This window comes from Macrotis lagotis, chromosome 2, assembly GCF_037893015.1.
Source record: "Macrotis lagotis isolate mMagLag1 chromosome 2, bilby.v1.9.chrom.fasta, whole genome shotgun sequence".
NCBI classification, from domain to species: Eukaryota; Metazoa; Chordata; class Mammalia; order Peramelemorphia; family Peramelidae; genus Macrotis; species Macrotis lagotis.
In genome coordinates, this window is record NC_133659.1 from 246,857,302 (window position 1) to 246,882,105 (window position 24,804).

The window sequence follows — 24,804 nt, forward strand, 5'->3', positions numbered from 1 at the left end:
TAAAGGATGGAACGGCACAGCAAGGGGAAACAAGGCTAAGGCACGACAACGCACGTCTAGGCAATGCATGGCAAGGCAAGGAAAGGGTAACGCAAGGCAAGGCACGGTCAGGCAAGGCATGGCTAATGCACGACAACGCACGGCTAGGCAATGCACGGCAACGCAAGCAAAAAGAAACGGAAGGCAAGGAAGGCAAGGCAAAGCAAGGCAAGCAAGGGTATCGGAATTCACGGCACGGCAAGGGGAAACAAGGCTAAGTCACGGCAATGAACAGCGAGGCAATGCACGGCAAGGCAAGTAAAGGGTAACGCAACGCAAGGCACGGTCAGGCAAGACAAGGCTAATGCACGAGAACCCAAGGCTAGTCAATGCATGGCACGGCAAGGAAAGAGTAACGGAAGAGAAGGAAGGCAAGGCAAAGCAAGGCAAGGCATGGGTAACCGAAGGCACGGCACAGCAAGGCAAGCAAGCAAGGTTATGGCAAGGGGAAACAAGGCTAAGGCACGACAACCCACGGCTAGGCAATGCACGGCAAGGCAAGTAAAACGTAACGGAATGGAAGGCACGGTCAGGCAAGGCAAGGCTAAGGCACGACTACGCCAGGCTAGACAAAGCACGGCAAGGCAAGGAAAGAGTAATGGAAGGCAAGGAAAGCAAGGCAAAGCAAGGGTAGGCAAGGGTAACGGAAGGCACGGCACGGGAAGGGAAGGCAAAGAAAGGTAAGGCAAGCAAGGCTATGTCAAGGGGAAACAAGGCTAAGGCACGACAAGGCACGGCTAGACAATGCACGGCAAGGCAAGGAAAGGGTAACGCAAGGCAAGGCACGGTCACGCAAGGAAAGGCTGAGGCACGACAACGCAAGGCTAGGCAATGCACGGCAACACAAGTCAAGAGTAACGGAAGGCAAGGAAGGCAAGGGAAAGCAAGGCAAGGCAAGGGTAACGGAAAGCTCAGCACGGCAAGGGTAAACAAGGCTAAGGCATGACAACGCACGGCTAGGCAATGCACGGCAAGGCAAATAAAGGCTAACACAAGGCAAGGCACGGTCAGGCAGGGCAAGAATAAGGCACGACAACGCAAGTTTAGGCAATGCAAGGCAAGGCAAGCAAAAAGAAACAGAAGGCAAGGAAGGCAAAGGAAAGCAAGGCAAGGGTAACAGAAGGCACTTCACGGCAAGGGGTGACAAGGCTAAGGCACGACAACGCAAGGCTAGGCAATGCACGGCAAGGAAAGCAAATGGTAACGGAAGGTAAGGAAGGCAAGGCAAAGCAAGGCAAGGCAAGGGTAACGGAAGGCACGGCACGGCAAGGGAAGGCAAAGCAAGGCAAGGCAAGCAAGGCTATGGTAATGTGAAACAAGGCTAAGGCACGACAACGCACGGCTAGGCAATGCACGGCAAGGCAAGGAAAGGGTAACGCAAGGCAAGGCACGCTCAGGCAAGGCAAGGCTAAGGCACGACAACGCAAGGCTAAGCAATGCAAGGCCAGGCAAGGAAAGAGTAACGGAAGGAAACGAAAGCAAGTCAAGGCAAGTGTAACGGAAGGCACGGCACGGCAATGGGAAACAAGGCTAAGGGAGGAAAACGCACGGCTAGGCAATGCACGGCAAGACAAGGAAAGGGTAACGCAAGGCAAGGCACGGTCAAGCAAGGCAAGGTTAAGGCACGACAACGCAAGGCTAGGCAATGCACGGCAAGGAAAGCAAAGGGTTACGGAAGGCAAGGAAGGCAAGGGAAAGCAAGGCAAGGCAAGGGTAACGGAAGGAACGGCACGGCAAGGGGAAACAAGTCTAAGGCACGACAACGCACGGTTAGGCAATGCACGGCAAGGCAAGGAAAGGGTAACGCAAGGCAAGGCACGGTCAGGCAAGGCAAGGCTAAGGCACGACAACGCAAGGCTAGGCAATGCACGGCAAGGCAAGTAAAGAGTAACGGAAGGCAAGGAAAGCAAGGCAAAGCAAGGGTAGGCAAGGGTAACGGAAGGCACGGCACGGGAAGGGAAGGCAAAGCAAGGTAAGGCAAGCAAGGCTATGGCAAGGGGAAACAAGACTAAGGCACGACAAGGCACGGCTAGACAATGCACGGCAACTCAAGGAAAGGGTAGCAAGGCAAGGCACGGTCAGGCAAGACAAGGCAAATGCACGAGAACCCAAGGCTAGACAATGCACGGCAATGCAAGGAAAGAGTAATGGAAGGCAAGGAAGGCAAGGCAAAGCAAGGCAAGGCAAGGGTAACGGAAGGCACGGCACGGCAAGGGAAGGCAAAGCAAGGCAAGGCAAGCAAGGCTATGGGAAGGGGAAACAAGGCTAAGGCACGACAACGCACGGCTAGGCAATGCACGGCAAGGCAAGGAAAGGGTAACGCAAGGCAAGGCACGGTCAGGCAAGGCAAGGCTAAGGCACGACAACGCAAGGCTAGGCAATGCACGGCAAGGAAAGCAAAGGGTAACGGAAGGCAAGGAAGGCAAGGGAAAGCAAGGCAAGGCAAGGGTAACGGAAGGAACGGCACGGCAAGGGGAAACAAGTCTAAGGCACGACAACGCACGGCTAGGCAATGCACGGCAAGGCAAGGAAAGGGGAAGGCAAGGCAAGGCACGGTCAGCCAAGGCAAGGCTGAGGCACGACAACGCAAGGCTAGGCAATGCTAGACAAGGCAAGGAAAGAGTAACAGAAGGAAAGGAAGGCAAGCCAAAGCAAGGCAAGGCAAGTGTAACGGAAGGCACGGCACGGCAATGGGAAACAAGGCTAAGGCAGGACAACGCACGGCTAGGAAATGCACAGTAAGGCAAGGAAAGGGTAACGCAAGACAAAGAACGGTCAGGCAAGGCAAGGTTAAGGCACGACAACGCAAGGCTAGGCAATGCACGGCAAGGCAATTAAACAGTAACGGAAGGAAAGGACGGCAAGGCAAAGCACGGCTATGGCAAGGGGAAACAAGGCTAAGGCACGAGAACGCACGGCTAGACAATGCACGGCAAGGCAAGGAAAGGGTAACGCAAGGCAAGGCACGGTCAGGCAAGGCAAGGCTAAGGCACGACAACGCAAGGCTAGGCAATGCACGGCAACGCAAGTCACGAGGAACGGAAGGCAAGGAAGGCAAGGCAAAGCAAGGCAAGGCAAGGGTAACGCAAGTCACGGCACGGCAAGTGAAGGCAAAGCAAGGCAATGCAAGGAAGGCTATGGGAAGGGGAAACAAGTCTAAGGCACGAAAACACACGGCTAGGCAATGCACGGCAAGGCAAGGAAAGGGTAACGCAAGGCAAGGCACGGTCAGGCAAGGCAAGGCTAAGGCACGACAACGCAAGGCTAGGCAATGCACGGGAAGGCAAGGAAAGAATAACGGAAGGCAAGGGAGGCAAGGCAAAGCAAGGCAAGGCAAGGGTAACAGAAGGCACGGCACGACAAGGGAAGGCAAAGCAAGGCAAGGCAAGCAAGGCTATGGCAAGGTGAAACAAGGCTAAGGCACGACAACGCACGGCTAGGCAATGCACGGCAAAGCAAGGAAAGGGTAACGCAACGCAAGGCACGGTCAGACAAGGCAAGGCTAAGGCACGACAACGCAAGGTTAGGCAATGCCCGGCAAGACAAGCACATAGTAACGGAAGGCAAGGAAGGCAAGGGAAAGCAAGGCAAGGCAAGGGTAACGGATGGCACGGCACGGCAAGGGGAAACAAGGCTAAGGCACGACAACGCACGGCTAGGCAATGCACGGCAAAGTAAGGAAAGGGTAACGCAAGGCAAGGCACGGTCTGGCCAGGCAAGGCTAAGGCACGACAATGCAAGGCTAGGCAATGCACGGCAAGGCAAGGAAAGAGTAACGGAAGGCAAGGAAGGGAAGGCAAAGCTAGGCAAGGCAAGGGTAACGGAAGGCACGGCACGGCATAGGAAGGGAAGGCAAGGCAAGGCAAGCAAGGCTATGGCAAGGGGAAACAAGGCTAAGGCACGACAACGCACGGCTAGGCAATGCACAGCAAGGCAAGGAAAGGGTAACGCAAGGCAAGGCACGGTCAGGCAAGGCAAGGGTAAGGCACGACAATGCAAGGCTAGGCAATGCACGGCAAGGCAAGGAAAGAGTAACGGAAGGCAAGGAAGGCAAGGGAAAGCAAGGCAAGGCAAGGGTAACGGAAAGCTCGGCACGGCAAGGGGAAACAAGGCTAAGGCACGACAACGAACGGCTAGGCAATGCACGACAAGGCAATTAAAGAGTAACGGAACGCAAGGCTATGGCAAGGGGAAACAAGGCTAAGGCACGACAAGGCACGGCTAGGCAATGCACGCCAAGGCAAGGAAAGGGTAACGCAAGGCAAGGCACGGTCAGGCAAGGCAAGGCTAAGCCACGACAACGCAAGGCTAGGCAATGCACGGCAACGCAAGCAAAGAGTAACGGAAGGCAAGGAAGGCAAGGGAAAGCAAGGCAAGGCAAGGGTAACGGAAGGAACAGCACGGCAAGGGGAAACAAGGCTAAGACACGACATCGCACGACTAGGCAATGCACGGAAAGGCAAGGAATGGGTAACGCAAGGCAAGGCACGGTCAGGCAAGGCAAGGCTAAGGCACGACAACGCAAGGCTAGGCAATGCACGGCAAGACAAGCATACAGTAACGGAAGGCACGCCACGGTAAGGGAAGGCAAAGCAAGGCAAGGCAAGCAAGGCTATGGCAAGGTGAAACAAGGCTAAGGCACGACAACGCACGGCTAGGCAATGCACGGCAAGGCAAGTAAAGAGTAACGGAAGAAAAGGACGGCAAGGCAAAGCAAGGCTATGGCAAGGGGAAACAAGGCTAATGCACGACAAGGCACGACTAGGCAATGCACGGCAAGGCAAGGAAAGGGTAACGCAAGGAAAGGCACGGTCAGGCAAGGCAAGGATAAGGAACGACAACGCAAGGCTAGGCAATGCACGGCAAGGAAAGCAAATGGTAACGGAAGGCAAGGAAGGCAAGGAAAAGCAAGGCAAGGCAAGGGTAACGGAAGGAACGGCACGGCAAGGGGAAACAAGTCTAAGGCATGACAACGCACGGTTAGGCAATGCACGGCAAGGGAAGGAAAGGGTAACGGAAGGCAAGGCACGCTCAGGCAAGGCAAGGCTAATGCACGACAACGCAAGGCTAGGCAATGCACGGCAAGGCAAGGAAAGAATAACGGAAGGCAAGGAAGGCAAGGCAAAGCAAGGCAAGGCAAGGGTAACGGAAGGCACGGCACGGCAAGGGGAAACAAGGCTAAGGCACGACAACGCACGGCTAGGCAATGAACGGCAAGGCAAAGAAAGGGTAACGCAAGGCAAGGCACGGTCAGCCAAGGCAAGGCTAAGGCACGACAACGCAAGGCTAGGCAATGCACGGCAAGGCAAGGAAAGAATAACGGAAGGCACGGCAGGCAAGGCAAGGCAAAGCCAGGCAAGGCAAGCAAGGCTATGGCAAGGGGAAACAAGGCTAAGGCACGACAACGCACGGCTCGGCAATGTACGGCAAGGCAAGGAAAGGGTAACGCATGGGAAGGCACGGTCAGGTAAGGCAAGGCTAAGGCACGACTACGCCAGGCTAGACAATGCACGGCAAGGCAAGGAAAGAGTAATGGAAGGCAAGGAAAGCAAGGCAAAGCAAGGGTAGGCAAGGGTAACGGAAGGCACGGCACGGGAAGGGAAGGCAAAGAAAGGTAAGGCAAGCAAGGCTATGGCAAGGGGAAACAAGGCTAAGGCACGACAAGGCACGGCTAGACAATGCACGGCAAGGCAAGGAAAGGGTAAGGCAAGGCAAGGCACGGTCACGCAAGGAAAGGCTGAGGCATGAGAAAGCAAGGCTAGGCAATGCACGGCAACGCAAGTCAAGAGTAACGGAAGGCAAGGAAGGCAAGGCAAGGGTAACGCAAGGCATCGCACGACAAGGGAAGGCAAAGCAAGGCAAGGCAAGCAAGGCTATGGCAAGGGGAAACAAGGCTAAGGCACGACAACACACGGCTAGGCAATGCACGGCAAGGCAAGGAAAGGGTAACGCAAGGCAAGGCACGGTCAGGCAAGGCAAGGCTAAGGCACGACAACGCAAGGCTAGGCAATGCACGGCATGGCAAGGAAAGAATAACGGAAGGCAAGGAAGGCAAGGCAAAGCCAGGCAAGGCAAGCAAGGCTATGGCAAGGGGAAACAAGGCTAAGGCACGACAACGCACGGCTAGGCAATGCACGGCAAGGCAAGGAAAGGGTAACGCAAGGGAAGGCACGGTCAGGCAAGGCAAGGCTAAGGCACGACTACGCCAGGCTAGACAATGCACGGCAAGGCAAGGAAAGAGTAATGGAAGGCAAGGAAAGCAAGGCAAAGCAAGGGTAGGCAAGGGTAACGGAAGGCACGGCACGGGAAGGGAAGGCAAAGAAAGGTAAGGCAAGCAAGGCTATGGCAAGGGGAAACAAGGCTAAGGCACGACAAGGCACGGCTAGACAATGCACGGCAAGGCAAGGAAAGGGTAACGCAAGGCAAGGCACGGTCACGCAAGGAAAGGCTGAGGCACGACAACGCAAGGCTAGGCAATGCACGGCAACGCAAGTCAAGAGTAACGGAAGGCAAGGAAGGCAAGGCAAAGCAAGGCAAGGCAAGGGTAACGCAAGGCATCGCACGACAAGGGAAGGCAAAGCAAGGCAAGGCAAGCAAGGCTACGGGAAGGGGAAACAAGGTTAAGGCACGACAACACACTAGGCAATGCACGGCAAGGCAAGGAAAGGTTAACGCAAGGCAAGGCACGGTCAGCCCAGGCATGTTGGGGGCGGGGGGAAGAGGCTTGGTGGTCGCTTAGCGGGGGAAACATAATCCCCTTATAAAGGAATGTTACAGAACTCGGCCCCTCATTGTTTAAGAGTTCATGGGAGGGAGGACAGAAGGGATAAAATAATCCCCTTATAAAGGAATGTTACAGAACTCGGCCCCTCATTGTTTAAGAGTTCATGGGAGGGAGGACAGGAGGGATAAAAGTGTCTGCTGAGAGGTGGGGAGGGAGCGGGAATGTGATCACAGAAGAATAAAGACTCATTATCCACCTCAGGCGCTCTGTCTGGTTCTTCCCCCATCAAAAAGTGGGGGCCGGAGGTACCCCGAAGACTCATCACGCGTTGGACTGGTGAGTAAGAGGACGGACTAGCATAAAGAAGCCGGCGTTGTAAATAAAAACCCGGCAAGTGGCCCCCGGAACAGGGACCTGATTTTGCTAGGGAACGTCTGAATCCGCTGGTCGGATTCTCCAGACAGCCTCGGTCGTTTCCGACGGGGAGGAAGGAGAGGGCGTTTACTCTCAGATATTGCCTGAGGGACATATCCCTATTGTGTTGACTATGCTTCCTTTCTCTTCCCTTTCTCCTTCTACTCTAATCACGCTCCTTGCCGTGCTGGCCTGTCTGATTGTGCCCTGCTTCCTCCTTCTCTTTTGCCGAACGGGAACTTTCCAGTTCTGCCACCTGTTAGGATTGCAGCCTCGGCTAGTAGACAGCATGGGGGGCCGGAATAGTATTCCCGCCTTTGAGCCGGAGGAAAAAGAGGTCGTTGCAGTGCAGCTTTATAAACTCTGCGCTAAGCATGGCTGTAAATTACCTATCAAGACGTGCCGTGCTTTTGTTGAGAATATCTGGAACATCTGCCCTTGGGTGCAACATAGTGGGATCCAACCAGATAAATGGAAGGTGGTAGGGCAGCAGATGGCCTCCTATGATGACACCTGCCCGGGAAAACTGACCCCTGAGGATTTTACAGTGTATAAGATAGTGGATGCAGCCCTGCATCCCCAGAAGGTGAATTTGGCACGACCAATTAGCACTCAGGTGGGTAGCTCGTTGGCGGGATCGGATTCAGAGGGCTCAGAGGAAGAGGGAAGGCCACCCCCTCCCCTGTATCCATGGGAGGAACTTAGAAGAAACAATGGGGGAACAAGGGGCCCCCAGGGAGAAGAAAATGCCGCATGCCCCTCCTTACCGAGACAGAATGAAAAGGGGGAGGGCGATGAATGTGACACACTTAGAGATTCAGGGCCGGAAGTTTTCGAGCGCGGGAAGGGAGGGGTGCAAACAGTCCTCAGGGGTGGCAGGAAGAGGAGCGTGAGTAGGTGGGACAGGGAGGCTGCTGACGAGGAGGGAGAAGTCCGCGCTGATTGGACAGCTGCCGCGCCCCAGGCTTGGCGGCCCAGCCAGGAAACAGAGGCAAAAAATCCCCCGTGTTCCTTGTCCGCCCTTCAGAGATCCCCTCAAGGGCTCCGCCCATCCGGCCTACTTGCCACCAGTGCCTCCATAGCAATAGAGAAAGGGGAGGAGGTGGACTGGGATGACTGGGGCCTCTACCCGTTATTTACGGACCCCCTTACCGGAGCCCAAGACTACCGCCCTGTCCCTTTTAAGATGCTTGAGGAACTTAAGGAGGCCGTGACTAAATACGGCCCAAGCTCCCCTTATGTAAAAAGACTGATGCAAAACCTCTTTGCTACGCACCCTTGGACCCCTGCTGACTTTGACGAAATTGCAGCCGCGTGCCTGGATGCCTCCTCATATTTAGCTTTTAAGGCTCAGGCCCGCAGAGAGGCCTCTAAGCAGGCAAAATCCCGGGGGTTATACTCCCCTGGATTTAGCCATTGACCTCCTGTGTGGAACTGGAGCCTATACTGACCCTGCTGTTCAGGCCCGGTATGGCCAGTTTGAGCTAGAGACTGTTAAAGAAACACATGTTGCAGCTTGGGATAAGATTGGAGCCATGAAAGGGGGAGAGCCACACAGAAATTGGTTGGGCTGAAGCAGAGAGCAGATCAGACACCCCTCTCATTTGTGAACGAGGTTAAAGAGACCTTGATTAATGCCCAACCCTATGGGGTGAGAGGAATTTCTTCCTTTTTCAGGCCTTCTGATCGTCGTAGGGATCCTTGGAGGTGCTCCATCTGAAGGAAATCCGACATGGGGAATACTCCGAGTTATTCCCTCTCCCCTTCCGGTAGCACGGAACTCCCTGATCTACCCTCGCCTGCTAGTGACCAATACATCGATGGGGCTCCCTTCTGCATATATGGACCCCGCTGAAGCACCGGTCCAGAACTCCTTCTGCTGGGACCTGAACAACTCCCTATGTTTCGACATCGGGGAAGAAAATCGGTCCTGGAACTTCAACTCCACAGGGCAGAACGATTTTAACTATAGCACTGCCCCGACTGACCCCTGCGTCGGCCTTTTCCCGCAGACGACTGTCAGCCCAGCAGGGACAAAAAAGGGGACCCAGCTCCGAGGCCTTCTGGGTTGGCGACCCCTGGTGAATCAAACTCAACGGGACTTCACGATTCCTCGGTGGGGCCCCTCATGTGTGGCCACAGGGGAAGACATCGAGGATCCCATACCATGGAGGGATTGCCAGATGGCGGGAGGGTACCCCCTTGAGGGTGAACAAGGACGCTGATTCTGGGAATCACCCTACTTGTTGTCTGTTTCTGCCGCCTAGCTAGGCGACAGAGGGGCTATATGCTTCTTACTCAGAAAGCCTTCATGGCCATGGAGACGGGGGAGGATCCCCAAGTCTGGCTAGCCGCCATGCATGACATTTGACACCTAGGGGTAAGACGAGGTAAACCCCAAGACGGGCAACCTCTCCTAACCCAGCCACCTAAGACAGGCCCTGAGGGTGTCGGGCGCCTAGGACGGGCAAGGTCCTGGGTTGAAGGAGATGACCTAAGACAGGGTTCCTCGCCCCCGGCTATCAGAGGCCAGTAGAAATGACACCGCTTAAGGCTAACCTCAGCACCGCTTAAGGTCACACCAAGTGATAACCTTGTAAAACAGAAAGGGGGAGATGTTGGGGGCGGGGGGAAGAGGCTTGGTGGTCGCTTAGCGGGGGAAACATAATCCCCTTATAAAGGAATGTTACAGAACTCGGCCCCTCATTGTTTAAGAGTTCATGGGAGGGAGGACAGAAGGGATAAAATAATCCCCTTATAAAGGAATGTTACAGAACTCGGCCCCTCATTGTTTAAGAGTTCATGGGAGGGAGGACAGGAGGGATAAAAGTGTCTGCTGAGAGGTGGGGAGGGAGCGGGAATGTGATCACAGAAGAATAAAGACTCATTATCCACCTCAGGCGCTCTGTCTGGTTCTTCCCCCATCAAAGAGTGGGGGCCGGAGGTACCCCGAAGACTCATCACGTGTTGGACTGGTGAGTAAGAGGACGGACTAGCATAAAGAAGCCGGCGTTGTAAATAAAAACCCGGCAAGTTCCCCCATCAAAGAGTGGGGGCCGGAGGTACCCCGAAGACTCATCACGTGTTGGAATGGTGAGTAAGAGGACGGACTAGCATAAAGAAGCCGGCGTTGTAAATAAAAACCCGGCACAGGCAAGGCTATGGCACGACAACGCAAGGCTAGGCAATGCTTCGCAAGGCAAGGAAAGAGTAACGGAAGGAAAGGACGGCAAGGCAAAGCCAGGCTGTGGCAAGGGGAAACAAGGCTAAGGCACGACAACGCATGGCTAGACAATGCACGGAAAGGCAAGGAAAGGGTAACGCAAGGCAAGGCACGGTCAGGCAAAGCAAGGCTAAGGCACGACAACGCAAAGGCTAAGCAATGCACGGCAAGGCAAGCAAAGAGTAACGGAAGGCAAGGAAGGAAAGGGAAAGCAAGGCAATTCAAGGGTAACGGAAGACTCGGCACGGCAAGGGGGACCAAGGCTAAGTCACGACAACGCACGGCTAGGCAATTCACGGCAAGGCAAGGAAAGGGTAATGCAAGGCAAGGCACGGTCAGGCAAGGCAAGGCTAAGGCACGACAACGCAAGGCTAGGCAATGCACGGCAAGGAAAGCAAAGGGTAACGGAATACAAGGAAGGCAAGGGAAAGCAAGGCAAGGAAAGGGTAACGGAAAGCTCAGCACGGCAAGGGTAAACAAGGCTAAGGCACGACAACGCACGGCTAGGCAATGCACGGCAAGGCAAAGAAAGGGTAACGCAAGGCAAGGCACGGTCAGGCAAGGCAAGGCTAAGGCACGACAACGCAAGGCTAGGCAATGCACGGCATGGCAAGGAAAGAATAACGGAAGGCAAGGAAGGCAAGGCAAAGCAAGGCAAGGCAAGGGTAACAGAAGGCACGGCACGACAAGGGAAGGCAATGCAAGGCAAGGCAAGCAAGGCTATGGCAAGGGGAAACAAGGCTAAGGCACGACAACGCACGGCTCGGCAATGTACGGCAAGGCAAGGAAAGGCTAACGCATGGGAAGGCACGGTCAGGCGAGGCAAGACTAAGGCACGACAACGCAAGGCCTGGCAATGCACGGTAAGGCAATCAAAGAGTAACGGAAGGCAAGGATGGCAAAAGAAAGCAAGCCAAGGCAAGGGTAACGGAAGGAACGGCACAGCAAGGGGAAACAAGGCTAAGGCACGACAACGCACGTCTAGGCAATGCATGGCAAGGCAAGGAAAGTTTAACGCAAGGCAAGGCACGGTCAGGCAAGGCAAGGCTAAGGCACGACAACGCAAGCCTAGGCAATGCACGGGAAGGAAAGGAAAGAATAACAGAAGGCAAGGGAGGCAAGGCAAAGCAAGGCAAGGCAAGGGTAACAGAAGGCACCACACGACAAGGGAAGGCAAAGCAAGGCAAGGCAAGCAAGGCTATGGCAAGGTGAAACAAGGCTAAGGCACGACAACGCACGGCTAGGCAATGCACGGCAAAGCGAGGAAAGGGTAACACAAGGCAAGGCACGGTCAGACAAGGCAAGGCTAAGGCACGACAACGCAAGGTTAGGCAATGCACGGCAAGACAAGCACATAGTGACGGAAGGCAAGGCAAGGGTAACGGATGGCACGGCACTGCAAGGGGAAACAAGGCTAAGGCACGACAACGCATGGCTAGGCAATGCACGGCAAAGTAAGGAAAGGGTAACGCAAGGCAAGGCACGGTCTGGCCAGGCAAGGCTAAGGCACGACAATGCAAGGCTAGGCAATGCACGGCAAGGAAAGGAAAGAGTAACGGAAGGCAAGGAAGGGAAGGCAAAGCTAGGCAAGGCAAGGGTAACGGAAGTCACGGCACGGCATGGGAAGGCAAAGCAAGGCAAGGCAAGGAAGGCTATGGCAAGGGGAAACAAGGCTAAGGCACGGCAACGCACGGCTAGGCAATGCACGGCAAGGCAAGGAAATGGTAACGCAAGGCAAGGCACGGTCAGGCAAGGCAAGACTAAGGCACGACAACGCAAGGCTAGGCAATACACGGCAAGGCAAGCAAAGAGTAACGGAAGGAAAGGATGGCAAAGCAAAGCAAGGCTAAGGCAAGGGGAAACAAGGCTAAGGCACGACAAGGCACGGCTAGGCAATGGACGGCAAGGCAAGGAAAGAGTAACGGAAGGCAAGGAAGGCAAGGGAAAGCAAGGCAAGCAAGGGTAACGGAAGGAACGGCACGGCAAGGGGAAACAAGGCTAAGGCACGACAACGCAAGGCTAGGCAGTGCACGGCAAGGCAATTAAAGAGTAACGGAACGCAAGGCTATGGCAAGGGGAAACAAGGCTAAGGCACGACAAGGCACGGCTAGGCAATGCACGGCAAGGCAAGCAAAGAGTAACGGAAGGCAAGGGAAAGCAAGGCAAGCAAGGGTAACGGAAGGAACGGCACGGCAAGGGGAAACAAGGCTAAGGCACGACAACGCACGGCTAGGCAATGCACGGCAAGACAAGGAAAGGGTAACGCAAGGCAAGGCACGGTCAAGCAAGGCAAGGCTAAGGCACGACAACGCAAGGCTAGGCAATGCACGGCAAGGCAAGGAAAGAATAACGGAAGGCAAGGAAGGCAAGGCAAAGCAAGGCAAGGCAAGGGTAACAGAAGGCACGGCACGGTAAGGGAAGGCAAAGGAAGGGAAGGCAAGCAAGGCTATGGCAAGGTGAAGCAAGGATAAGGCACGAAAACGCACGGCTAGGCAATGCACGGCAAGGCAATTACAGAGTAACGGAACGCAAGGCTATGGCAAGGGGAAACAAGGCTAAGGCACGACAACACACGGCTGGGGAATGCACGGCAAGGCAAGGAAAGTTTAACGCACGGCAAGGCACGGTCAAGCAAGGCAAGGCTAAGGCACGACAAGGCAAGGCTAGGCAATGCACGGGAATGCAAGAAAAGAATAACGGAAGGCAAGGGAGGCAAGGCAAAGCAAGGCAAGGCAAGGCTATGGCAAGGGGGAACAAGGCTAAGGCACGACAACAAACGGCTCGGCAATGTACGGCAAGGAAAGGAAAGGCTAATGCATGGGAAGGCACGGTCAGGCGACGCAAGACTAAGGCACGACAACGCAAGGCTAGGCAATGCACGGTAAGGAAAGCAAAGAGTAATGGAAGGCAAGGATGGCAAAAGAAAGCAAGCCAAGGCAAGGGTAACGGAAGGAACGGCACGGCAAGGGGAAACAAGGCTAAGGCACGACAACGCACGTCTAGGCAATGCATGGCAAGGCAAGGAAAGTTTAACGCACGGCAAGGCACGGTCAAGCAAGGCAAGGCTAAGGCACGACAAGGCAAGGCTAGGCAATGCACGGGAGTGCAAGGAAAGAATAACGGAAGGCAAGGGAGGCAAGGCAAAGCAAGGCAAGGCAAGGGTAACAGAAGGCACGGCACGACAAGGGAAGGGAAAGCAAGGCAAGGCAAGCAAGGCTATGGCATGGTGAAACAAGGCTAATGCACGACAACACACGGCTCGGCAATGTACGGCAAGGAAAGGAAAGGGTAACGCAAGGCAAAGCACGGTCAGGCAAGGGAAGAATAAGGCACGACGACACAACGTTAGGCAATGCACGGCAAGGCGTTCAAAAAGTAACGGAAGGCAAGGAAGGCAAGGGAAAGCAAGGCAAGGCAAGGTTAAAGGAATGCACGGCACGGCAAGGGGAAACAAGGCTAAGGCACGACAATGAACGGCGAGGCAAAGCACGGCAAGGCAAGGAAAGGGTAACGCAAGGCAAGGCACGGTCAGGCAAGGCATGGCTAATGCACGACAACGCACGGCTAGGCAATGCACGGCAAGGCAAGCAACAAGAAACGGAAGGCAAGGAAGGCAAGGGAAAGCAAGGCAAGGGTAACGGAAGGCATGTCACGGCAAGGGGAAAGAAGGCTAAGGCACGACAACGCACGGCTAGGCAATGCACGGCAAAGTAAGAAAAGGGTAACGCAAGGCAAGGCACTGACTGGCCAGGCAAGGCTAAGGAACGACAATGCAAGGCTAGGCAATGCACGGCAAGGCAAGGAAAGAGTAACGGAAGGCAAGGAAGGCAAGGCAAAGCAAGGCAAGGCAGGGGTAACGGAAGGCACGGCACGACAAGGGAAGGCAAAGCAAGGCAAGGCAAGGAAGGCTATGGCAAGGTGACACAAGGCTAAGGCACGACAACGCACGGCTAGGCAATGCACGGCAAGGCAAGGAAAGGGTAACGTAAGGCACGGCACGGTCAGGCAAGGGAAGAATAAGGCACGACAACGCAAGGTTAGGCAATGCATGGCAAGGCAAGTAAACAGTAACGGAAGGCAAGGAAGGCAAGGGAAAGCAAGGCAAGGCAAGTATAACGGAAGGCACGGCACGGAGAGGGAAGGCAAAGCAAGGCAAGGCAAGCAAGGCTATGGCAAGGGGAAACAAGGCTAAGGCACGGCAACGCACGGCTAGGCAATGCACGGCAAGGCAAGGAAAGGGTAACGCAAGGCAAGGCACGGTCAGGCAAGGCAAGACTAAGGCACGACAACGCAAGGCTAGGCAATACACGGCAAGGCAAGTAAAGAGTAACGGAAGGAAAGGACGGCAAGGCAAATCAAGGCTATGGCAAGGGGAAACAAGAGTAAGGCAAGACAAAGCACGGCTCGGCAATGCACGGCAAGGGAAGCAAAGAGTAACGGAAGGCAAGGAAGGCAAGGGAAAGCAAAGCAAGCAAGGGTAACGGAAGGAACGGCACGGCAAGGGGAAACAAGGCTAAGGCACGACAACGCACGGCTCGGCAATGTACGGCAAGGCAAGGAAAGGCTAACGCATGGGAAGGCACGGTCAGGCGAGGCAAGACTAAGGCACGACAACGCAAGGCTAGGCAATGCACGGTAAGGCAAGCAAAGAGTAACGGAAGGCAAGGATGGCAAAAGAAAGCAAGCCAAGGCAAGGGTAACGGAAGGAACGGCACAGCAAGGGGAAACAAGGCTAAGGCACGACAACGCACGTCTAGGCAATGCATGGCAAGGCAAGGAAAGGGTAACGCAAGGCAAGGCACGGTCAGGCAAGGCATGGCTAATGCACGACAACGCACGGCTAGGCAATGCACGGCAAGGCAAGCAAAAAGAAACGGAAGGCAAGGAAGGCAAGGCAAAGCAAGGCAAGGCAAGGGTATCGGAATGCACGGCACGGCAAGGGGAAACAAGGCTAAGGCACGACAACGCACGGCTAGGCAATGCACGGCAAGGCAAGTAAAGGGTAACGCAACGCAAGGCACGGTCAGGCAAGACAAGGCTAATGCACGAGAACCCAAGGCTAGTCAATGCATGGCACGGCAAGGAAAGAGTAACGGAAGAGAAGGAAGGCAAGGCAAAGCAAGGCAAGGCAAGGGTAACCGAAGGCACTGCAGAGCAAGGCAAGCAAGCAAGGTTATGGCAAGGGGAAACAAGGCTAAGGCACGACAACCCACGGCTAGGCAATGCACGGCAAGGCAAGTAAAACGTAACGGAATGCAAGGCACGGTCAGGCAAGGCAAGGCTAAGGCACGACTACGCCAGGCTAGACAATGCACGGCAAGGCAAGGAAAGAGTAATGGAAGGCAAGGAAAGCAAGGCAAAGCAAGGGTAGGCAAGGGTAACGGAAGGCACGGCACGGGAAGGGAAGGCAAAGAAAGGTAAGGCAAGCAAGGCTATGTCAAGGGGAAACAAGGCTAAGGCACGACAAGGCACGGCTAGACAATGCACGGCAAGGCAAGGAAAGGGTAACGCAAGGCAAGGCACGGTCACGCAAGGAAAGGCTGAGGCACGACAACGCAAGGCTAGGCAATGCACGGCAACGCAAGTAAAGAGTAACGGAAGGCAAGGAAGGCAAGGCAAAGCAAGGCAAGGCAAGGGTAACGGAAGGCACGGCACGGCAAGGGAAGGCAAAGCAAGGCAAGGCAAGCAAGGCTACGAGAAGGGGCAAGGTTAAGGCACGACAACGCACGGCTAGGCAATGCACGGCAAGGCAAGGAAAGCTTAACGCAAGGCAAGGCACGGTCAGCCCAGGCAAGGCTAAGGCACGACAACGCAAGGCTAGGCAATGCACGGCAAGGCAAGGAAAGAGTAACGGAAGGAAAGGACGGCAAGGCAAAGCAAGGCTATGGCAAGGGGAAACAAGGCTAAGGCACGACAACGCACGGCTAGGCAATGCACGGCAAGGCAAGGAAAGGGTAACGCAAGGCAAGGCACGGTCAGGCAGGGCAAGAATAAGGCACGACAACGCAAGGTTAGGCAATGCAAGGCAAGGCAAGCAAAAAGAAACAGAAGGCAAGGAAGGCAAGGGAAAGCAAGGCAAGGGTAACAGAAGGCACGGCACGGCAAGGGGAAAGAAGGCTAAGGCACGACAACGCAAGGCTAGGCAATGCACGGCAAGGCAAGGAAAGTATAACGGAAGGCAAGGAAGGCAAGGCAAAGCAAGGCAAGGCAAGGGTAACGGAAGGCACGGCACGGCAAGGGAAGGCAAAGCAAGGCAAGGCAAGCAAGGCTATGGCAAGGTGAAACAAGGCTAAGGCACGACAACGCACGGCTAGACAATGCACGGCAAAGCGAGGAAGGGCTAATGCAAGGCAAGGCACGTTCAGCCAAGGCAAGGCTAAGGCACGACAATGCAAGGCTAAGCAATGCAAGGCCAGGCAAGGAAAGAGTAACGGAAGGAACGGAAAGCAAGGCAAGGCAAGTGTAACGGAAGGCACGGCACGGCAATGGGAAACAAGGCTAAGGGAGGAAAACGCACGGCTAGGCAATGCACGGCAAGACAAGGAAAGGGTAACGCAAGGCAAGGCACGGTCAAGCAAGGCAAGGTTAAGGCACGACAACGCAAGGCTAGGCAGTGCACGGTAAGGCAAGCAAAGGGTAACGGAAGGCAAGGAAGGCAAGGGAAAGCAAGGCAAGGCAAGGGTAACGGAAGGAACGGCACGGCAAGGGGACACAAGTCTAAGGCATGACAACGCACGGTTAGGCAATGCACGGCAAGGCAAGGAAAGGGTAACGCAAGGCAAGGCACGGTCAGGCAAGGCAAGGCTAAGTCACGACAACGCAAGGCTAGGCAATGCACGGCAAGGCAAGTAAAGAGTAACGGAAGACAAGGAAGGCAAGGAAAAGCAAGGCAAGGCAAGTGTAACGGATGGCACGGCACGGGAAGGGGAAACAAGGCTAAGGCACGACAACGCACGGCTAGGCAATGCACGGCAAGGCAAGGAAAGGGTAACGCAAGGCAAGGCACGGTCAGGCCAGGCAAAGCTAAGGCACGACAATGCAAGGTTGGCAATGCACGGCAAGGCAAGGAAAGAGTAACGGAAGGCAAGGAAGGGAAGGCAAAGCAAGGCAAGCAAGGGTAACGGAAGGAACGGCACGGCAAGGGGAAACAAGGCTAAGGCACGACAACGCACGGCTAGGCAATGCACGGCAAGGCATGGCAAGGCAAGGCAAGGCTAAGGCACGACAAGGCACGGCTAGGCAATGCACGGCAAGGCAAGGAAAGTTTAACGCAAGGCAAGGCACGGCAAGGCAAGGCAAGGCTAAGGCACGACAACGCAAGGCTAGGCAATGCACGGGAATGCAAGGAAAGGGTAACGGAAGGCAAGGCAAGGCAAGGCAAAGCAAGGCAAGGCAAGGCTATGGCAAGGGGGAACAAGGCTAAGGCACGACAACACACGGCTCGGCAATGTACGGCAAGGAAAGGAAAGGCTAATGCATGGGAAGGCACGGTCAGGCGACGCAAGACTAAGGCACGACAACGCAAGGCTAGGCAATGCACGGTAAGGAAAGCAAAGAGTAACGGAAGGCAATGATGGCAAAAGAAAGCAAGCCAAGGCAAGGGTAACGGAAGGAACGGCACGGCAAGGGGAAGCAAGGCTAACGCACGACAACGCACGTCTAGGCAATGCATGGCAAGGCATGGAAAGTTTAACGCAAGGCAAGGCACGGTCAGGCAAGGCAAGGCTAAGGCACGACAACGCAAGGCTAGGCAATGCACGGCAAGGCAAGGAAAGGGTAACGGAAGGCAAGGAAGGCAAGGCAAAGCAAGGCAAGGCAAGGGTAACGGAAGGCACGGCACGACAAGGGAAGGCAAAGCAAGGCAAGGCAAGGAAGGCTATGGCAAGGTGAAACAAGGCTAAGGCACGACAACGCACGGCTAGGCAATGCACGGCAAGGAAAGGAAAGGCTAATGCAAGGGAAGGCACGGTCAGGCGAGGCAAGGCTAAGGCACGACAACGCAAGGCTAGGCAATGCACGGCAAGGCAAGGAAAGAATAACGGAAGGCAAGGAAGGCAAGGCAAGAGTAACAGAAGGCACGGCACGACAAGGGAAGGCAATGCAAGGCAAGGCAAGCAAGGCTATGGCAAGGTGAAACAAGGCTAAGGCACGACAACGCACGGCTAGGCAATGCACGGCAAGGCAAGGAAAGGGTAACGCATGGGAAGGCACGGTCAGGCGAGGCAAGACTAAGGCACGACAACGCAAGGCTAGGCAATGCACGGTAAGGCAAGCAAAGAGTAACGGAAGGCAATGATGGCAAAAGAAAGCAAGCCAATGCAAGGGTAACGGAAGGAACGGCACGGCAAGGGGAAGCAAGGCTAAGGCACGACAACGCACGTCTAGGCAATGCATGGCAAGGCAAGGAAAGTTTAACGCAAGGCAAGGCACGGTCAGGCAAGGCAAGGCTAAGGCACGACAACGCAAGGCTAGGCAATGCACGGGAAGGCAAGGAAAGAATAACGGAAGGCAAGGGAGGCAAGGCAAAGCAAGGCAAGGCAAGGGTAACAGAAGGCACGGCACGACAAGGGAAGGCAAAGCAAGGCAAGGCAAGCAAGGCTATGGCAAGGTGAAACAAGGCTAAGGCACGACAACGCAAGGCTAGGCAATGCACGGCAAAGCAAGGAAAGGGTAACGCAAGGCAAGGCACGGTCAGACAAGGCAAGGCTAAGGCACGACAACGCAAGGTTAGGCAATGCACGGCAAGGCAAGCAAAAAGTAACGGAAGGCAAGGAAGGCAAGGGAAAGCAAGGCAAGGCAAGGGTAACGGAAGGCACGGCACTGCAAGGGGAAACAAGGCTAAGGCACGACAACGCATGGCTAGGCAATGCACGGCAAAGTAAGGAAAGGGTAACGCAAGGCAAGGCACGGTCTGGCCAGGCAAGGCTAAGGCACGACAATGCAAGGCTAGGCAATGCACGGCAAGGAAAGGAAAGGGTAACGGAAGGCAAGGAAGGCAAGGCAAAGCAAGGCAAGGCAAGGGTAACGGAAGTCACGGCACAGCATGGGAAGGCAAAGCAAGGCAAGGCAAGGAAGGCTATGGCAAGGGGAAACAAGGCTAAGGCACGGCAACGCACGGCTAGGCAATGCACGGCAAGGCAAGGAAAGGGTAACGCAAGGCAAGGCACGGCCAGGCAAGGCAAGGCTAAGGCACGACAACGCAAGGCTTGGCAATACACGGCAAGGCAAGCAAAGAGTAACGGAAGGAAAGGACGGCAAAGCAAAGCAAGGCTAAGGCAAGGGGAAACAAGGCTAAGGCACGACAACGCACGGCTCGGCAATGCACGGCAAGGCAATTACAGAGTAACGGAACGCAAGGCTATGGCAAGGGGAAACAAGGCTAAGGCACGACAACGCACGGCTAGGGAATGCACGGCAAGGCAAGGAAAGGTTAACGCAAGGCAAGGCACGGTCAGGCAAGGCAAGGCTAAGGCACGACAAGGCAAGGCTAGGCAATGCACGGCAAGGCAAGGAAAGGCTAACGGAAGGCAAGGCAAGGCAAGGCAAAGCAAGGCAAGGCAAGGCTATGGCAAGGGGGAACAAGGCTAAGGCACGACAACGCACGGCTAGGCAATGCACGGCAAGGCAAGGAAAGGCTAATGCATGGGAAGGCACGGTCAGGCGACGCAAGACTAAGGCACGACAACGCAAGGCTAGGCAATGCACGGTAAGGAAAGCAAAGAGTAATGGAAGGCAAGGATGGCAAAAGAAAGCAAGCCAAGGCAAGGGGAAACAAGGCTAAGGCACGACAACGCACGTCTAGGCAATGCATGGCAAGGCAAGGAAAGTTTAACGCACGGCAAGGCACGGTCAAGCAAGGCAAGGCTAAGGCACGACAACGCAAGGCTAGGCAATGCACGGCAAGGCAAGGAAAGAATAACGGAAGGCAAGGAAGGCAAGGCAAAGCAAGGCAAGGCAAGGGTAACAGAAGGCACGGCACGACAAGGGAAGGCAAAGCAAGGCAAGGCAAGCAAGGCTATGGCAAGGTGAAACAAGGCTAATGCACGACAACACACGGCTCGGCAATGTACGGCAAGGAAAGGAAAGGCTAATGCATGGGAAGGCACGGTCAGGCGACACAAGACTAAGGCACGACAACGCAAGGCTAGGCAATGCACGGTAAGGAAAGCAAAGAGTAACGGAAGGCAAGGATGGCAAAAGAAAGCAAGCCAAGGCAAGGGTAACGGACGGAACGGCACGGCAAGGGGAAACAAGGCTAAGGCACGACAACGCACGTCTAGGCAATGCATGGCAAGGCAAGGAAAGTTTAACGCACGGCAAGGCACGGTCAAGCAAGGCAAGGCTAAGGCACGACAAGGCAAGGCTAGGAAATGCACGGGAGTGCAAGGAAAGAATAACGGAAGGCAAGGGAGGCAAGGCAAAGCAAGGCAAGGCAAGGGTAACGGAAGGCACGGCACGGCAAGGGAAGGCAAAGCAAGGGAAGGCAAGCAAGGCTATGGCAAGGTGAAACAAGGCTAAGGCACGACAACGCACGGCTAGGCAATGCACGGCAAGGCAAGGAAAGGGTAACGCAAGGCAAGGCACGGTCAGGCAAGGGAAGAATAAGGCACGACGACACAACGTTAGGCAATGCACGGCAAGGCGTTCAAAAAGTAACGGAAGGCAAGGAAGGCAAGGGAAAGCAAGGCAAGGCAAGGTTAAAGGAATGCACGGCACGGCAAGGGGAAACAAGGCTAAGGCACGACAATGAACGGCGAGGCAAAGCACGGCAAGGCAAGGAAAGGGTAACGCAAGGCAAGGCACGGTCAGGCAAGGCATGGCTAATGCACGACAACGCACGGCTAGGCAATGCACGGCAAGGCAAGCAACAAGAAACGGAAGGCAAGGAAGGCAAGGGAAAGCAAGGCAAGGGTAACGGAAGGCATGTCACGGCAAGGGGAAAGAAGGCTAAGGCACGACAACGCACGGCTAGGCAATGCACGGCAAAGTAAGGAAAGGGTAACGCAAGGCAAGGCACTGACTGGCCAGGCAAGGCTAAAGAACGACAATGCAAGGCTAGGCAATGCACGGCAAGGCAAGGAAGGAGTAACGGAAGGCAAGGAAGGGAAGGCAAAGCTAGGCAAGGCAACGGTAACGGAAGGCACGGCACGGCATGGGAAGGCAAAGCAAGGCAAGCAAGCAAGGCTATGGCAAGGTGAAACAAGGCTAAGGCAAGACCATGCACGGTTAGTCAATGCACGGCAAGGCAAGGAAAGGGTAACAGAAGGCAAGGCACGGCAAGTCAAGGCAAGACAAGGCTAAGGCACGACAACGCAAGGCTAGGCAATACACGGCAAGGCAAGCAAAGAGTAACGGAAGGAAAGGACGGCAAGGCAAATCAAGGGGAAACAAGGCTAAGGCACGACAACGCACGGCTCGGCAATGCACGGCAAGGCAAGCAAAGAGTAACGGAAGGCAAGGAAGGCAAGGGAAAGCAAAGCAAGCAAGGGTAACGGAAGGAACGGCACGTCAAGGGGAAACAAGGCTAAGGCACGACAACGCACGGCTCGGCAATGTACGGCAAGGCAAGGAAAGGCTAACGCAAGGGAAGGCACGGTCAGGCGAGGCAAGGCTAAGGCACGACAACGCAAGGCTAGGCAATGCACGGAAGGCAAGGAAAGGGTAACGGAAGGCAAGGATGGCAAAATAAAGCAAGCCAAGGCAAGGGTAACGGAAGGAACGGCACAGCAAGGGGAAACAAGGCTAAGGCACGACAACGCACGGCTAGGCAATGCACGGCAAGGCAAGGAAAGGGTAACGCAAGGCAAGGCACGGTCAGGCAAGGCAAGGCTAAGGCACGACAACGCAAGGCTAGGCAATGCACGGCAAGGCAAGCAAAAAGAAACGGAAGACAAGGAAGGCAAGGCAAAGCAAGGCAAGGCAAGGGTATCGGAATGCACGGCACGGCAAGGGGAAACAAGGCTAAGGCACGACAATGAACAGCGAGGCAATGCACGGCAAGGCAAGTAAAGGGTAACGCAAAGCAAGGCACGGTCAGGCAAGACAAGACTAATGCACGAGAACCCAAGGCTAGTCAATGCATGGCACGCAAGGAAAGAGTAACGGAAGAGAAGGAAGGCAAGGCAAAGCAAGGCAAGGCAAGGGTAACCGAAGGCACTGCAGAGCAAGGCAAGCAAGCAAGGTTATGGCAAGGGGAAACAAGGCTAAGGCACGACAACCCACGGCTAGGCAATGCACGGCAAGGCAAGTAAAACGTAACGGAATGCAAGGCACGGTCAGGCAAGGCAAGGCTAAGGCACGACTACGCCAGGCTAGACAATGCACGGCAAGGCAAGGAAAGAGTAATGGAAGGCAAGGAAAGCAAGGCAAAGCAAGGGTAGGCAAGGGTAACGGAAGGCACGGCACGGGAACGGAAGGCAAAGAAAGGTCAGGCAAGCAAGGCTATGGAAAGGGGAATCAAGGCTAAGGCACGACAACGCACGGCTAGGCAATGCACGGCAAGGCAAGGAAAGGGTAACGCAAGGCAAGGCACGGTCACGCAAGGCAAGGCTGAGGCACGACAACGCAAGGCTAGGCAATGCACGGAAACGCAAGTGAAGAGTAACGGAAGGCAAGGAAGGAAAGGCAAAACAAGGCAAGGCAAGCGTAACGCAAGGCATGGCACGGCAAGGGAAGGCAAAGCAAGGCAAGGCAAGCAAGGCTATGGGAAGGGGAAACAAGTCTAAGGCACGACAACACACGGCTAGGCAATGCACGGCAAGGCAAGGAAAGGTTAACGCAAGGCAAGGCACGGTCAGCCCAGGCAAGGCTAAGGCACGACAACGCAAGGCTAGGCAATGCTTGGTAAGACAAGGAAAGAGTAACGGAAGGAAAGGACGGCAAGGCAAAGCCAGGCTGTGGCAAGGGGAAACAAGGCTAAGGCACGACAACGCATGGCTAGGCAATGCACGGAAAGGCAAGGAAAGGATAACGCAAGGCAAGGCACGGTCAAGCAAGGCAAGGCTAAGGCACGACAACGCAACGGCTCGGCAATGTACGGCAAGGCAAGGAAAGGGTAACGGAAGGCAAGAAAGGAAAGGGAAAGCAAGGCAATTCAAAGGTAACTGAAGACTCGGCACGGCAAGGGGAAACAAGGCTAAGTCACGACAACGCAGGGCTAGACAATTCACGGCAAGGCAAGGAAAGGGTAACGCAAAGCAAGGCACGGTCAGGCAAGGCAAGGCTAAGGCACGACAACGCAAGGCTAGGCAATGCACGGCAAGGCAAGCAAACAGTAACGGAAGGCAAGGAAGGCAAGGCAAAGCAAGGCAAGGGTAATGGAAGGCACGGCACGGCAAGGGAAGGCTAAGGCACGACAACGCAACGGCTAGGCAATGCACGGCAAGGCAAGGAAAGAATAACGGAAGGCAAGGAAGGCAAGGCAAAGCAAGGCAAGGCAAGGGTAACGGAAGGCACGGCACGGCAAGGGAAGGCAAAGCAAGGCAAGGCAAGCAAGGCTATGGTAATGTGAAACAAGGCTAAGGCACGACAACGCACGGCTAGGCAATGCAGGGCAAGGCAAGGAAAGGGTAACGCAAGGCAAGGCACGCTCAGGCAAGGCAAGGCTAAGGCACGACAACGCAAGGCTAAGCAATGCAAGGCCAGGCAAGGAAAGAGTAACGGAAGGAAACGAAAGCAAGTCAAGGCAAGTGTAACGGAAGGCACGGCACGGCAATGGGAAACAAGGCTAAGGCACGACAACGCACGGCTAGGCAATGCACGGCAAGGCAAGGAAAGGGTAACGCAAGGCAAGGCACGGCAAGGCAAGGCTAAGGCACGACAACGCAAGGCTAGGCAATGTACGGCAAGGCAAGGAAAGGGTAACGGAAGGCAAGGCAAGGCAAGGAAATGCAAGGCAAGGCAAGGGTAACGGAAGGAACGGCACGGCAAGGGGACACAAGTCTAAGGCATGACAACGCACGGTTACGCAATGCACGGCAAGGCAAGGAAAGGGTAACGCAAGGCAAGGCACGGTCAGGCAAGGCAAGGCTAAGGCACGACAACGCAAGGTTAGGCAATGCACGGCAAGACAAGCATACAGTAACGGAAGGCAAGGAAGGCAAGGAAAAGCAAGGCAAGGCAAGTGTAACGGATGGCACGGCACGGGAAGGGGAAACAAGGCTAAGGCACGACAACGCACGGCTAGGCAATGCACGGCAAGGTAAGGAAAGGGTAACGCAAGGCAAGGCACGGTCAGGCAAGGCAAGGCTAAGGCACGACAACGCAAGGCTAGGCAATGCACGGCAAGGCAAGGAAAGAGTAACGGAAGGCAAGGAAGGGAAGGCAAAGCAAGGCAAGCAAGGGTAACGGAAGGAACGGCACGGCAAGGGGAAACAGGGCTAAGGCACGACAACGCACGGCTAGG